This window comes from Piliocolobus tephrosceles, chromosome 6 (genome assembly GCF_002776525.5).
Source record: "Piliocolobus tephrosceles isolate RC106 chromosome 6, ASM277652v3, whole genome shotgun sequence".
In the NCBI taxonomy this organism is placed as follows: domain Eukaryota; kingdom Metazoa; phylum Chordata; class Mammalia; order Primates; family Cercopithecidae; genus Piliocolobus; species Piliocolobus tephrosceles.
The window spans coordinates 85,559,296-85,575,750 of NC_045439.1; the positions used below are offsets into that span (position 1 = coordinate 85,559,296).

The following is a 16,455-nucleotide window of genomic DNA, read 5'->3' on the forward strand; positions in this document are numbered from 1 at the left end:
ACGCCTATAATCCCAGCACTTTGGGAGGCTGAGATGGGCAGATCACTTGAGGTCAGGAGTTGAAGACCAGCCTGGCCAACATGGCAAAACCCTGTCTCTACTAAAAATGCAAAAATTACCTAGGTGTGGTGTGCACCAGCTACTCGGGAGGCTGAGGCACGAGAATTGCTTGAACCCAGGAGGCAGAGGTTGCGGTGAGCTGAGATTACACCACTGCACTCCAGCCTGGGCAACAGAGCGAGACCCTGTCTCGAAAAAAGAATCTGAAAGTTTTCTGTATATGAATGTGCAAAAAAGCTCTGGGATTTCTGTTAAGTAAGAAAGCAAGTATAAGTCAGTGAAGAGTAGAGAAAGTGCCCAATGCCCAGGCTGGGACAGGAGGCAGCATGATGGGCTCGGGAGGCCCTGGGGAGTTTGGTGGGACTGGGAGCAAGAAGGGACAGACCAGGCAAGTGAGAAGGAGACCAGCTTGGGAGGGCCCCTGGGTGCAGAGAAGAAACTGAAAACTACCAGGAGCCAAGGGACAGTTTTCAGCAGATTCAGATCTACTTTGTCTGGTAACAAGATCTGGCAATTGTAAAGCAATAATCCACATTTATAATGTGCTTTGCATGCACCGTCTCATTTAAACTTCTCAGCACTCCAACCTCTATGAGAGAAGTGCTATTACCACAACATGTGGAACTGGAGCACGGGAAGGCTAAGGAACCAGTCCAGAGTCATACCGCTGGTAAACAGCAGAGCCAGAGAAAAGACCCTGAGCCCACGCTGGAATCACCTTGCTATCCTGCCTTTCACAACGGTGTTGGACTGGAAGGGGATGGCTGGAGGCCAGGGACAGTCAGGGGCTTTATGAGATGGGGACCCAGATGAGAAACAGTGAGGCCCAGGGAAGGCAGCAAGTTTGGGATGGGGTCTCAAGTGTAGACTGAAAAGCTTTGAAGGATGTGGGCACAAGACCTGGTGGTGAGTGGGGCCCCTAATCCATTTATTCATTCATGTAGCAAAAGTATGGAGTGCCTACTGGGTGCCAGGTACTGTCCTGGGAGCTGGGCTTACATCAGTCACCAAAACCAACACATGCCCTGCCCTCAAGGGGCTTTCCTTCTAGCTAATGGAGACAGACAATAGTAATAGACATAAGAAATATGTAATTAGGTAATCTGTTAGAACCATGGAAAGCTAAAGTAAAGGTAAGGGGGATTGGCAGCCCGTGTCCAGGAGACATCTGCAGTTTTAAGTGAGGTGGTCAGGAGAAGCGTCATCAAGAAGGTGACATTTGAACAAAGACGGAAAGAAGGTGAGAGGCGAGCTGTGAAGGTGTTTGGGGAAGGACACTCCAGGCAGAGGGAACAGCCAGGACAAAGGCCCGGGGTGGGGGCATGTCTGGCGTATTCGAGGAACAGCAGTGGGGAGGGTCACCCCTGTCCATCAGTGCCTGTCTCTTCTTCTTGGCAGAGGGAAGGGCTACGCTTCTTCCATTTGGGGTTAGGCCCAGCTGTGTAATCTGCTCTGGCCAGTGAGTGAAGAGATGCGTGCCACTTTGAAGTATGGAGGAGCCAGCAAGTGACTCCATGTTCCCTTCACCCTGCCTGGAAGCATGTGATGCTCCAGATGTCCCTGGCATGGTCACGAGCGAGGACAATGCAGCGTAGCCCTCCCTGCTGACCCTCATGCACATGAAACTGGAAGGAGAAACGCCCCTCTCTGTTTTAAGGCCCAGTGACTGCAGGTGGTCACCGTGGCACATCCCAGCCTGCCTCAACTGATACCCCAGGGGAGGCCTCTGCAGTGCAGTCAGAGAGAGGAGGGTGCAGGGAGGAAAGCAGGGGATGCGGGCAAAGAGGCCAGGGTGCCCAATCATTCCCTGGCTTTTCCTGAGAGCGACACAGGAGCCATCGGGAAGCGTCAACCAAAGAGGTGGGATCCAGTGACATATCTGAACAGGAAGGCTCTGGCGACTGTGCTGGGAACACCTGGGGGCAGGAGTGAAAAGGTGGGAGCAGGGAGACCAATTAGGAGGCTTCTGCAATGATCCAGATGAGAAATGATGGGGGCCTGGCCCAGGGTGGGGGTGGTGGTCAGACTCTGGGTTTCCTTTGAGATTACAGCAGCAGAGTTTGCCAGTGGACAGGAGAGGGAGACGGGTCTGGGATGCCTCCAAGGCTTTTGGTCTGAGCATCAGGAAGGAGAAAGCTGCCAGCTGGGGGTGGGGAGAGTGTGGTGGTGGGGGAAGTGGGTTGGGGTGCTGTGGGGAGCGGGAGCTGGAACGGCTGAGATGTTTGTTAGACATCCAAGTGGAGTGTCGTGTGGGCGGCTGAGGAGAGGCCTGGACGGGGGAGGGAGGACAGCCAGGCGTCTGTTTGGGTGTGGACAGTATAGACAGCATCTAATGCCTTGAGACTGGATGAAATCAGGAGGGGTGAATGCTGGTGCCCCTTTCAGCATCTGGGCGGAGGACAAGGGAGAGAGAAGGGAGGGCATCACGAGGGACATCCTGGAGGTGGTGTCCAGCAGTTACGTAGATTATCTGGTCTGGACCTCAAGAGAGGAGCCAGAGGGTGGGGGCTTGAGGATGCAGGAGGAAGGGAAAGCTAGGGGTGGGAGAGGTCTGTCTCCCCGGCGGAGGCGACGGAGGGGAGAAAGGCCAAGGACAGACTCCCGGGTGGGGCTTCTTTGAGGGTGGCCCCAGGAGAAGGAAGTGGAACCTTGAAGGGGCCAGTGATGGAGTGGGCAGGGAGGTGGGAGGAAATCTGGGTGGGCGTCTCAGGACCCAGGAGGGCGGGCACATGTTTTAAGAAGAGAAAGAAGGATCTGTGCTTTGGAATGGCGTTGAGGAGTGGAGGCAGGGGTGGCAGCGAAGTGCCCCAGACATAACAGCAGAGAGGTGGTCAGTGGCCTCGGTGGGGTGTTAGGGCAGGGGTTAGATCCCAGGAGTTAAGGGGATGAGGAGGAGGGGGTTCATGGAGGCAGTGGGTGGAGACTGTGCTTTCCAGAGCTGAGGGCAGAGGCTGGAGGTGTGGGGTGCGGGGCTATTGAGAGAGGGGTCCTGTGGGATGGGAAAGACTCAAGCAGCTGGTTTGATGCCCAGAGGCAGCAGTAGGCAGTAGGGGGAGGCTGAGAAGCCAGGGAGACAAGGCAGAATGTCAGCAGATGCCCCACAGCCTTGCTGGCTCCTGAGTACTGAGGAAGGAGGGGAGACAGGCTAAGGTGGTGATGGGAGGGGGACACAGGCAGAGACAGAAAGGGGCAGAGGCAGGAGAGGAGGGAGTGTCAGCTGCTTTGACAGATAACTGATGCGACCATGTGGTGAGAAACCCATAGAACACAGGGGAAGGCCGCCAGGCAGGGCAGGCCTGCAGGCACGGAGGTGGAAGCAGGAGTGCATGGGGGCAAGTGGGTGGCCTTGGCAAAGCCATGGAGGCAGGGAAACCTGTGGGGCTTTGGGGAGCAGGACGAGAGGGGCTCAGGGGAGAGAGGCTGGGGTCTGACCATGGAGACCAGCCTGCCAGGCATGGGCATCTGCGAGTCGCTCAGCAGCCCTTGGGTGCTGCTGGAATCTTGGCTGAGCTCCGCCTGATGGAAGATGCCTGCTGTCCCTGTGTCTACCTCCTGCTTGGGTTTGGGAGGGCCTCCAGGTGCTCACATCCTCTCCAGGCCTGGCCTCGAGGTCCCAAGAGGGGACAGGTGTCCAGAGGCAGGGTTGGGCTGGATGAAAATTCAGGTGAGAGGACCTGACTTTGTTAGCTTGCGCCTCCTGGGCACACCTGGAAGTCACCTACTGAATCATCAGAGCCACTTGCCTGGGGGTGGAACTAAGGTTTCCTTAGAATCCACCCACTTCCTCTTTTCTAAAAGTCCCTTTCATCACTTCAGGGAAGAGGAACTCGTTTTTGTTGACATCCCTGCACACACAAGAGCAGGCCACGATTTACCTGGGGTGGTACTCATGATGGCTTCGTGGGGAGGGTGCTGTTATTCTCCCCATCTGACAGGTGGGGAAGCTGAGGCCGTGCAGGTACTGTGACCTACCCAAAGTCACAGTGTGGAGTGAGTCTGTGGAGGTCACAGACACGGTATGGAGCACGGGGGGCCTGGCCATGGTGTTATCCGCCTCCTGCATGTGGCTGCCAAGAAGCCTCAGTGACCTGGTCAGTTCCTGATCTCTCCATCTATCTTGGGTGCCAGTTTGGTTTCTTGAATGCTTGACGTTCCTGTCACTCTCACGGACATACCACAGAGTTCTTCCATCTCCCGTCACAGGCACTTCATGCAGGGCCCCACGCTACCACCGTGGGCTTCCTCATTCTTGCTTCAAAGGTCATGGCCTCCTGGAGGCCCAGGAAGGGACATGAACCCTAATCCCACCAGCTGGACCACTGACTCCCTGAAGGCAGGAACCAAGTCCCAAAGCTTCATTCCCCATTTCTTTTCAGAACTGACTCAGTCCTGGTGCCTAGGGGTGGATGGTGGGGGTCATCCCAGGAGGCACAGGTCCTGTAAGAAAGGAAGTAGCACTTACTGAGCAGTTTTTATTATTATTATTATCTTTTTTGAGGTGGAGTCTCACTCTGTCGCCCAGGCTGGAGTGCAATGGCACGATCTCAGCTCACTGCAAACTCCACCTCCCGGGTTCAAGCGGTTTTCCTGCCTCAGCCTCCTGAGTAGCTGGGATTACAGGCACCCGCCACCACATCCAGCTAATTTTTTGTATTTTTAGTAGAGATGGGGGTTTCACCATGTTGGCCAGGCTGGTCTTGAACTCCTGACCTCAAGCAATCTGCCTGCCTTGGCCTACTAAAGTGCTGGGATTACAGGCGTGAGCCACCTTGCCTGGCCTTTACTGAGCACTTTGGCTGAGCGAGGCTCTAGCACCATCTCCCCCACTCCTTTACAGGAACCCTCTGAGGACGATGTTACTGTCAGTGCCCCCATTTTCTAGGTGAGGGAACAAAGGTGACATAGCTGGCTTCCAGTCCTCATCTCTGAGCCCAGAGCCTGTACGCTGTGCACTCGAGCAGGCAGAGAGACATGTAGGGCATTCCTGGCTGGGCATTTGCAGGGGGCTGGGACGAGCAGAGAGCAGGCCTCTTTGTGTCACGACAGGGGAGCCAGCTCAGCCCCGTCACGCATGGGCCCCCAGCACTGACCAGCAGCCCCCCTCAAGGGACAATCCTGAGTCCCCAGTAGGACGCCCAACAGTGAGTGCTCCGTGGTGCCCTGGTGACGGGGTGGGGTTGTAGGGGGAGGCGGGGGCCGATCTGGGCCTGTGAGGCAGGCCATGAACCAAGTGTCCCTGCACAGCCTATCTCAGGTCATTCACAGAAGAGGAAAGAAAATATCTTGAGTCTTGAGATATTTTCTGGCCTTATCAGCCCCACACAGAGGCCCCACTGTGGTGTGGTAACAGGATCAGGGAGTGTGTGCTCAGATAAGCGCCAGGCGTTTCTGAGAACCTGCAAGACACCGTCCTGAGTTCTCCCTCTCTAGAACATTCTTCTCCCACATGCTGCACAACCGGCTCCCTTAGGTCCTCAGGGCATATTCTCAGGCTCTCCCTGCCCAACCTTCTCAACCCCTCACCCGGCCCTCATCTCCCTCCTGGACACTCTTCTCTGGGAGCCTTCTGCGGATTCCTGGCTGATGTCTGTTCCCAGCATGAGGGAAGCTCCCGGAGGGCAAGAGACACATCTGTCTGGGCCTCAAATTCCTGGTGCTGCACAGTGAGTGAGGCAGAGAAGGAGGTCTCAGCCCTAAGGTGTTCTTGGTATGGGGCTTGGCCTATGCATGTATTTTATCTAATTCCTCTAATGACTTTACAAGGCAAAATTTATTATCTTCATTTCATGAATGAAGAAGCTCAGAATGTAGAGCAGCTTGTGGGAGATCACAGAGAGTGAGTGGTAGTGGGGATTTGAACCAGGGGGGTCTGTGAGGCTTTAAAGAGATGGATGATGTCCTCTGAGCTGAAGGGGTGGTAGGGCAGGAGATCTGTCCTAGCGTGGGCTCAGCCTCGCAGCCTCGCTCTGGGACTGTGGGCCTCAGACTTCTCTTTGCAGACCAGGGGCTGGGGGCACTCCCTGAGCTAAGATCCTGGCTCCAACGGAAGAAAGGTGATTTGCAGTGAGGGGGGTGAGGGGGCTTGGAGCCTCGGAGGAAGGGGCTGAGGCTGAGTAGGGAACGAGGGGCAGGATCCTCCTGAAGTGCCAACATGGGAAACTGTGGGGAAAGGGCTTGGCCACAGGAATGAACTCAAAAAAGGGATCAAAGCAACCCGAACTGGATGCAGAGGCGGGTGAGCCTCGGAGGCAGGAGGGACCTGCAGGGGAGGGCATAGCAGCCCCATCCAGGCTGTGCATCCCTGGGCCACACCCTCAGCCTCTCTGGCTTTCCCAGCTTCAATCAGAAGCCCAACCCTGGGAGAAGCTGCTCTTTGGGGTTCCCCTGCTCCTAGCCTCAAGGACCCAGCCTGCTGGATCCCACCAGCCCTGGGGCTAGGTCCACAGTTGCATCTGGGCTCCACGGGCTACTGGCCCCCTGCCCAGCCCTGCTTTGGCAGCGCTCACTGGCTGGAGAGCAGGGGTCTCCTGAGGGGTGGGGAAGGGGCCAGGGCTTGCCCTCTGATCCCACCCCTGACATGGCCTGGGCCCAGGGCAGGAGCAAAAATGGAGGTCCACACACACTGTATGTCTGGATATTTCAAAGTTGTAAATCAAGCCAAGAATCTCTAAATAGGATATGCTCTATCCTCCCACATTGACAAATACACCTTCGTAACACCCTGAGGACCAGGTTTGCACTTAGAATTCTTGGGCTCCTAGAATCCAGGACTGGAGTGTGGCAGGCAGAGGCTGAGCCAACCCCAGCTCCCATCCGGGGCTCCCCCTCGGGCAGTGTGTGACCTTCCCAGGCCCATCCACATACATAGCAGCGGCTGTCCCTTAGCCACCCCCGAGGCCTTGGGGTGTGCACACCCGCTGCAGGTCGGTTCTCAGGAAGGCAGGCCCAGCAGAAAAGCCCATGCAGGCTATGGAGTTGGATTTGGGGCCCTGTGGGCAGGGAATTCTGGGGTTCTGTGTTTGGAGGGGGGACGTGGGGCTTGGGTGGACACATTTCCTTGGCTTATGGACCTTTTTTCCCTGTTGGAGGGGCAAGGCCAGTGGAAGGCTGGAGTGGGATCCTCTAGAATGCAGGGGCCAGGGCAGGGCCCCTTTTTGCTTGCTTCTAAGGGTGATGCTGTCCCCGGGTACTCCCAGAACCTGGCTATGCAGCAAATGTCCCTATCCTGCTTACATCTCAGCATCTGAGGTACCCTGGAGCCACACTAGACTTGCTTACCTTGCCCCACCCACAGTCTATGGTGCTGGTCTTTCCTCGCCCTGGACACTGGCACTCCTCTCTGACACCAGCCCCTCCCTTTCTGCCCAGCATGCCCACTTTCCTCATGTGGCAGGGGCGGGGGCGCCTCCTGTCCCCCACCTCTCTGGGACCTTGGTCTCCGCCGATCCATGTGCTGACCCTGCCTGGTCTGGCTCGGTGGATCTCTTGGTGCCGAGCCCCCCCGCCCTGATCGGGGGCTCTGCGGGCAGTGGGCAGCCCTCCCTTGCTTGTGTCTGGAAAGTGGGGCACCAACTCCACGTTGTTTCTCGCTCACTCAGCTGAAAAGCCACTGTTTCCCTGAGGCTCCCAGCCCTCACCCCACCGGTGCTGGCAGCTCCTTCCCTGATGCTGTGTGACAGGCCCAATGTCAGGGTTCCCACACCTGGCCAGCCGCCCTGATACTGGGTGCCTCCCCCACAACACCTGCCACAAGCCCTTCAGGGCACTGCAGCCCCTGCTGTATGGGTGCTGTCTGCCTTTGGGCCCAGCATGGGCCCTTCTGGGCTCCCCTGTTCCTGTCCAGTCTCCCCTCCCACCCTGAGGGGTATCATGGCAGAAAAAGTGGGGGTGGTGAGTGGACCCTGCTGTCGGGGTTGAAAGGTGATTCAGAGGCCTTTTCTGTCCAGAGAGAAGGGGGTTGGGCCCTGGGGAGAGGTGATGGGGATTTTTGGACTGAGCTATGCCCCGAGGGCCTTGAGCAGCTTTGCCCCACCAAGTATTTGATCAGGAACATGCTGGCTGGAACACTCGGGGAGAGGCCATCCTGTGCCTCCTCAGCCTACAGTCCACGGTGCTGGCTGCCGCCTCAGGAATGACTCCTGCAGACGTAGCCCCTTCCCATGTTTCTTTGTTCATGACTGGCCTGGTTCTTGCTGTGTCAGCATCAGCACTGTCCCCTGCCAGGCATGGCTGCAGTCCCGCAAACAGCATGGCTCCCCAGGGAGGACAATGCCGGGTGGGAGGCTCCCGGTTGTGGGGACCAGGTCTGGGCCTGGGCAAGGAGAGTGCCCACCTCATCCTGCCAGATAACGGATGGAGGGAGAGGCACCCACTGCCTCCTGTACAGCTGTGAGTTCCCCTGGACAGGCTTGTGCCTGCCACCCTGGGGAGGCCCCTCCTCCTCTCTCCTCATCGGGATGGCCTGGCCTGTCTCCCTCCTGCTACGAAGCCCCTCCCTGCTGGCCCACCAGGGTCCAGGAGCCTGAGCTACTGGGACATAACCAGCTTACAATGGACAATGAGCCCAGATCTTCCCCTGCAAGCCAGCCGACGTTGGGAGGGGAGACAGGCCAGGGTGGTCACCTGAGGGGGATCCCTGAGTGCCTCCTCTGCTCTGCCCTTTGCACCTGCTGAGCCCATCTCAATGTCTTCCTCCCTCCTTGTTGTGCTTGAGCCCCCCACAGCACCCCTCTCTGAGAAGCCCTCCTGATTGCAGAATTCCCTAGCGTGAGTCTGAGTGAAGGGCCCGTCTCTACGGGTCACTGTCCTGGGAGTCAAGGCTCCTAGGAGCCGGCCCAGGGTGTCCCTTTAGCCTTAGCCTGACCCCCTCCTTGGCTCATGCTAGGCCCCTGGGCTCAGTAGAGCCTTTCACAAGAGGTGGGGGCTCGTGGCAGCCACAGCATGCTGGCCTATGGCTTGTGGCTCAGTTGCCCATCTGAGAAATGGGGGCGCTGTCACATCCTCTCCCAGCAGTGGTCTCCATTCTTCCCCGCCTCTCTGGTTTCCTTTATGGAGCAGCTCAGCTGCTTCCCAGTTGGGAAGTGCCCTGCTCCTCTGGGAAGGGCTCAGGAAGCAATCGAGGATCTGACCTCATGTTTGCATCCATCCAACCCTGTCTGGAGCTGCCAGATGTCTGAGGAGCTTCTGTGGGGGAGGGGGAAGGGGTAGGAGATGGGGCTGCAGGACTAGGGGCTGGATCTAACCCAAGCCCCTCTTGGCATGAGGCTGTTGTCCCTTTTGATGGGGAACTGAGGTCCCAAGTTGAGGGGAGCTCAGGCTGCAGAGCTGGCCGCCCGTGCCTTCCTGCTCAGAGCTACCCCTGGCATGTGCTAAGGAATTTGCAGGGGAAGAATTACAACTGGATGCCAGGCCTTGAGGCCACCTGAGTCCCACAGGCTGTGAGAAGGCAGGTTTGGGCTGGAGCTGGCACAGGAGCAGGGTCTGCCAGGGGCCGGGAAAGGCAGGAGGCTGACCACAGCTTGGGGGATGGAGTGGGAGGGCCAAGAGGACAACAGGCAAGGGAGGCTGGTCCGAGTGCCCCGAGGAGCCTGCCCAGGTGGGAGGCTGCCAGCCAGGCCCTGGGGAGGGGACCTCTGAGGCACTGCACCCTCTCTGGGAGTACCACTGAGCAGGGCGGGCAGGAAGGCTGGGCTGTTTGTGTTTCAGGACCAGTCACTTCCTCTCTCTGGACCACACCTTTCAGATGAGCTCACCACCTACTTCAGTGCCCAGCCCACCCTGATGTTGCAGGAGCAAATAAGGTGATGAAGACTCTGAAAAGCAGAAAGGTGGTATTATTAGCAGAAGCCATATTTGACTTGCTAATTCACTTCCTAAAAATAGCCACGTTTATTATAGCACGGGGAGAACCCTATGCTACAGTTGGCACCCTGGATTCTTGGTGCAGCTCTGTGACAACTATGCTGTGTGACCTTGGGCTGGGCCCTAACCATCTCTGGGCATCTAATTTCTAGGTGGAGGCTGTATAGTCCCTGAGGGCCATAGGTCCTGAGATTGGAACAGCAGCTGGATGCAAAATCATCAAGGAAGATGTGGACTGGATGTGGACTCTGGAGGACTGGCTTCCTCTGAGTCACTGGGTCAGGGCAATTGATGTCACTGAGGCTACCCCTGTAACTTGTTGGAGGGGTATTGAGTCTTGAGTCTTGCCTTGATCTTGAGGCCCCAGGGGCAGGTTGCCTGGTCCCTACCACAGAGCCCAACCATTAGGAGGCTCCAAGGACTACAGATGAAAAGGGTCATAGAGAGGAGCTAGAGCCAGACGGGGTTGGGTGGGGGGAAACCGCGGGACAACCAGCTGGCTGGGGAACCCACTCATTCACAGCATGTTTACTGAGGGCCTACTATGTGCCTAGCACTGACTACTATGTGCCACATGCTGCAGAGACAATGGAGGGCGAACTAGACCAGGCCCCGGTCCCTGCCCACCTGGAGCTTCAGCTCTAGTACAGGAGGCAGGCTCTCATCACTAACCACACAACTAAACTCTGCAAAGAGCTCAGAGAGGGGTGCATGGTGCCACGAACACATGTAATGGGGGATTTGACTTAGCTGAGAGGTCAGAGAAGGCTCACTGGAGGAGGTGACATGGGTTGAAACCTGAAGGATGAGTAGGTACTTGCTAGGCAAAGCAGGGGTGGTAGGGGAATGCTAGGTGGAAGAAAGAGCAGGAACACTGGCCAGGTGGTGAGCAGGGGGTGCAGAGGGGCTAAGGGGAAGCCAGAGTGGCTGCAGTGGACACCAGGACCCAGGAGTCCTGCCTTTACCAGCAGCTTGGTGAAAAGCCCCTGAAGTGGAGATTTTTGATCTGAAGCAGCTGCTATGTGGGCCTGATAGTGGTTGAACCAGAGTGCGGGGCTTTAGATGGGCATGGGCCAGACTCAGACGTCAGCATGAGGCAGCCGAAGGGATCAAGGTGGTTGTGTCTAGAGACGCTGATTCATAGAAACGCTGGTCAGGAAGTGCACATGTCAGAGGACACAAGTTACCTGGTGGGTGTTCCTTCCTCCTTCCTGAACTCTCCTGTCTGGTTTCAGCTCTTCTGTCAGCCCCATGAGTCACTGGCTCCTCCAGGCGGCGCAGGCCTGGGACCTGCCAGGATGCTGCCCCCACTCCCTGCGTGTGCCCCCATATCCATTTTCCTTGCCCCTCTGTCCCTGGGTGCCTGCTGTGACTCCCCAAACCCCTGCCCACCCTGTCTGCTCTCTGTGCGGTGGAACCATCAGCTTGGGAGGACTGAAGAGTTAATTTAGGACAACTGGCCCTGACAGGGGCTTTCCAGTAGACTGTGCCTGAACTTCAGTGTATGGTGGCATTGATGGGAAACCAAGGGGAGTGGCGCTGAAAGGAGCCCCTTGGAGGTCATTTGTCCTTGCTGCACAGGGCACAGCGGGCTTGGGGCTGAGGACCACCATGAAGTCTAGTAGCATGGGATGGGAACCCCTAGCCCCCTGGCATTTTAAATCTTGGGAGAGGCAGGTGCGTGGGGCCTTTCTGACCTGGAGCTTCAAGATCCCCTGCCTCCTAGATCTTGTATTGCCAGCTGCTGTGGGACTTTTGCTCCGAGAAACTGGACTCCTGGGATTTTGAAGGGAGGCCTTGGGGTCACTCATTATAGCAGGGGTTCCTGCTGGGACCAGATCCAGAAGTTTGGTTAGGAATAAAAGCCCTCACCACTGGGAAAGGTCCCAAGGCTGATGGGGGTGATGCGGAGCCCCCTGCACCCTGGCCATCTCTCCTGGGGGTCAGAGTGGCTCATCTTCTTGACCCCTGCGGCCCTCCTCACTCCCCCATGCCCCTGCTCTTCTTTAGCTGTCCTGGGGAAAATTCTCCCTTGTCCCACCTAAGCGGGGCCTGAAATAGCAATAAGGACACCTAGCCCCCGTCTCCCCATAGCACCGCAGTTGGCCATCCTTCTTCTAGAGCATTATTTTGGGAAAGGGACAATCCCAGAATCCAGGGTGGATACTCAGGGTGGAGGCCTCTAGAAGGTCCTCCTTAGGTCTAGCTTCCTTTGCAGGACAACTTTCTGTGGAAGCCTGTGGCCTGGGACACAGTCTCTTCTCCAGCCCCTTCCCCTCTCGAGAGAGCAGACTTTGGATGGAGCTGAGTACATTTCTAGAATGTTCTCTCAACTGATGGAGGTGCAAGGAGAAAGGAAGGGCTTATTTCCTCCCTCGCTCAGGTTAGAAGGACCTGGCATCAGAATGTGCTCAGGAGTCCCATGCTCAGCTCTGCGTGCTGCTCTTCCCACCCCAGAAACCTGCCCCCCACCTATGCCTTCTGTGTCCCCAGCCCTGGTTCTGCCCTGGGACCTTGGGATGGGCCTGAGGGCGGTGGCTGGGAGCCTGGGAACTGTCACTCCTGGGGCAGTACCGCCCCCTGCTGGCCACCCAGAGAGGCCCGGAGGCTAGAAGTTTCATCCGTGCCTGCTGGTCAGTCCAGTGCCAGCTGATTGGCCCCATGGGGCTGGTTCCTGGGTTCTCCAGGAACAGCCTGGGTGTGCTCTGGCACAGATCCTGGCTTGGTCTCTGGCAGGCTAAGTGGCTTTAGATGAATTTCTGTTCCTGCCTGGGTGGGCCTCGATTTCCTGATCTGTACAAAGAGTAGGGTGACTCAAGGAGGTTCCTCTAAGGTCTCAGATTCGGAACCTGCTCCTAGCCTGCCTCTTCATTCCCATTCCTGCTCTCCCTGCCCTCAAGGCCTCCCAGCCCCTCCTGGCCTCTCTCTGTACTTGGCATGTCCCAGTGTTGGCAGCCCCCACTTGGCCTCCACTTCCGTGGGCCCCCCTCCCGCTGCCTCAGTCCGCCTCCCCTCCCACTCGGCCCCTCACTCAGTGCCGGGCCTGGCTAGCTGAGATGGGCTGAGGAGCACCCCCAATCCTCCTCCTACTCAGGCATGAACTGCTATGAGTGGGCTCCTGACGAGTAGGTAAGAGATCATACTTATCCAGTTTGTCAACTGTAAAATGGGATAATAACACCCAACTCTCAGAGTTGTTATGAGGATTAAACAAGATAATGATATATTTGCGAAAGAGCTTTGTAGATGGTGTCTGTGTCAGAGGAGGGGCCAAGAGTAACTTGGGCAGGCTGCCTGGATGGTCCCTGAGGCCAACAGTGGAAGGCTGGATGACCTAGACAAGCCCTTGCTGGCCCCAACCCACCCTCCTGGGGTTGGAAGTCAGGTCAGACCCCTGGGAGTCCAGTCCTGATCTCCTGTGGTGAGAGAGGCCTGGAGTTTGGCAAAAGAACTCTGCCAGGCATAGCTCCAACACTTACTGGTCCCAGCAGAGACACGGGGGTGGTGGGGGAGCCAGAGACAGACCTCTCAGCACCCCTGGGGCAGGAGGGGCTCTCAGTCCCTGCAGGAAAGAAAGCATGACATTCCACAGGCACCACAGACACCAAGACATTCCATAGGCACAACATTGATCAGAGACTTAAGACTTTATCCTGAAGGCTCTCCACTCATCTCAGGAGAAAGTTTCCAGGCCTTAGTTGAGCACCAAAGGTCTTAAGGACTTAAGGACCTGGCTCCTGTGCCCCTTTCTGCTTTGTTTTATCCCCTCCCTCCTGTCCCCTATTGGCCACTCTGAATTCCTTGCTAACCAGACTATTCACAGGCAACTCTAGGAGAGAGGTACTATTAAGACAATGATGGCCGGGCGCGGTGGCTCAAGCCTGTAATCCCAGCACTTTGGGAGGCCGAGACGGGTGGATCACGAGGTCAGGAGATCGAGACCATCCTGGCTAACACCGTGAAACCCCGTCTCTACTAAAAATACAAAAAACTAGCCGGGCGAGGTGGCGGGCGCCTGTAGTCCCAGCTACTCCGGAGGCTGAGGCAGGAGAATAGCGGGAACCCGGGAGGCAGAGCTTGCAGTGAGCTGAGATCCGGCCACTGCACTCCCGCCCGGCCGAGAGAGAGGGAGAACGGCACAACAAAAAAAAAAAAAAAAAAAAAAAAAAAAAAAAAGACAATGATGCACAGAGAGGTTGAGCAGCTTGCTTAAGGCCACACAGTCAGTGAGTGGAGGAACAGGGGACGGAATGCACTGGAGCCCTGCCTCTAACCTCTATGCTATGCTGCTCTCAGGACACACGGGAGGGGGCAGGTTCAGGTGGGGAGAGCAGGGAGGGGCCTTTCCAGAATTCTAGGGGACAGAGGATGGTGGCCTGATGTGGGGCAAGTCCCCGGGTCTGGGAAGAGAAGGGTGGGGTTTGGAGACACTTGGAAGAAGGAGCGGGGGGAGCAGCAGTTTGACGCTCTGAAGACTGGATGAAATGGGCTTGGGGTGAGGAGCAGGGGCAGAGGAAGCTGGTAGGGTTGGATTTGGGTGTGGCATAGGTGTGGGCCTGGGAGTTGTGGGAGGTGGGAAGCTGGGGCTTAGGAGTGGAGCCACTTGGGAGTGCCAGCTCTGTGCCTAGGACTGAGTGTGGGCACCTGGTGGGGGTGGGTATGTACAGTGAGAAGTCCCAGGGAGCCTCCACATCAGGGCTATCTCAGAAACTGGTGGGGCTAAGGAACCAGGCGAGGTTTAGGGGAGCCGGACACCTGCCCAGGAGAGGACCAGTAGACGGGGCAGTATCCATTGGTACATCCAGAGCAGAAGGAGCAATAGCCCCAGAGACTGGAGATGGGACTTGTGGGAAGAAATTGCAGAGGAGGCGGGGCGCGATAACTCACGCCTGTAATCGCAGCACCTTGGGAGGCCAAGGTGGGTGGATCACTAGGTCAGGAGTTCAAGACCAGCCTGGCCAACATGGTGAAACTCTGTCTCTACTAAAAATACAGGTTGGATGCGGTGGCTCACGCCTGTAATCCCAGCACTTTGGGAGGCTGAGGTGGGTGGATCACTTGAAGTCAGGAGTTCAACACCAGCCTGGACAACAGGGTGAAACTCCATCTCTACTAAAAAATACAAAAAGTAGTTGGTCATGGCGGTGGGCACCTGTAATCTCAGCTACTGGACAGGCGAGGCAGGAGAATTGCTTGAACCTGGGAGGTGGAGGTTGCTGTGAGCCAAGATCGTGACATTGCACTCCAGCCTGGGCGAAGAAGTGAGACTCTGTCTCAGAAGAAAAAAAAAAAAAAAATTAGCCAGGTGTGGTGGCAGGCACCTGTAATCCCAGCTACTCGGGGGGCTGAGGCAGAGTATCACTTGAACCTGGGAGGCAGAGGTTGCAGTGAGCCGTGACTGCACCACTGCACTCCAGAAGGGGCAACAGAGCGAGACTCCATCTCAAAAAAAAAAAAAAAAAAAACACAAAACAAAAGAAAAGAAAACAAAAAACAAATTGCAGAGGAGGCTGGATGTGGTAGTTCACGCCTGTAATCCCAGCATTTTGGGAAGCCGAGGCAGACGGATCACCTGAGGTCATGAGTTCGAGACCAGCCTGGCCAACATGGCGAAACCCTGTCTCTACTAAAAACACAAAAATTAGCCATGAGTGGTGGTGCGCACCTGTAGTCCCAGCTACTCAGGAGGCTGAGGTGGGAGAATCTCTTGAACCCAGGAGCCAGAAGCTGCAGTGAGCCAAGATCGTGCCACTGCACTCCAGCCTAGGCAACAGAGTAAGATTCCGTTTCAAAACAAAACAAAACAAAACAAAACAACAACAACAACAAAATCCCCAAAAAACAACAAAAAAGAAATTGCACAGAGGGAAACATCTTGATGGAAGAAGAGCTTTCTCATTAATGGAGTATCCAAAGGTCACAGAGGCTTGGGGTACTAACTCCCAGTCACAGGAGTTATCAGAGGCAGGGCTGGATGGCTGCTCTGCAGGGTGGGGGCTGTTGCTAAGGGATCTTCAGTGGTGGTGATGGACAGGAGTCCAGGAAACCTGTATCTAGTGGAAGGACCATTGCTTTCTAAACTTAAACAGCCCCTTTCCTGGGGAACGAGCTCTAACTCATGCTGTGAAACCACGATCCACCCTGGCATTCTAAGACTCACCTGCTGTGTAGATGGAGGCCTTCTGCATGACCAGAAGGAGTCCCTCTCCCCCTCCCCTTGTCTCAAGCTCATCATCTTCAGGGGTTTTCCCTGCCTCTCTTCATCCCACACCCACCCCAGAGCAGGCCTTTGAACCAAGGTTTCTTTCCTGGTCTGGCATGAAAGGAAGCCAGGAGGGAGACGTCATCAGTGGCCACAGGCACTCCCACTCCATTCCGGCCAGCCTGGGGGCTGTGGTTGACAGGCTGGCCCCAGGGAGGGGTTCCTGAGATGTTTCCTTAGACGCGTAATTGGAATTGCACAGCTTGGTAATTAGGAGAGGCAGCAAAGTGTTCTATAAATGACTGTAATTATGGCCAACATGGCGAAACCCG

The 16,455-nt window shown here is 56.4% G+C and overlaps 1 long non-coding RNA gene across 1 annotated transcript; it reads right to left on the reverse strand.

Annotated features, from left to right (window-relative positions):
• Positions 1 to 253: 253 nt before the first annotated feature.
• Positions 254 to 16,181, reverse strand: LOC111529667. Its single transcript, XR_002727501.2, has 4 exons — positions 16,082 to 16,181; positions 13,401 to 13,483; positions 3,936 to 4,497; positions 254 to 1,685 (listed from the first exon to the last, which is right to left on the reverse strand). It is a non-coding gene; the product is annotated as an uncharacterized LOC111529667 (long non-coding RNA).
• Between the last annotated feature and the right edge of the window lie 274 nt (positions 16,182 to 16,455).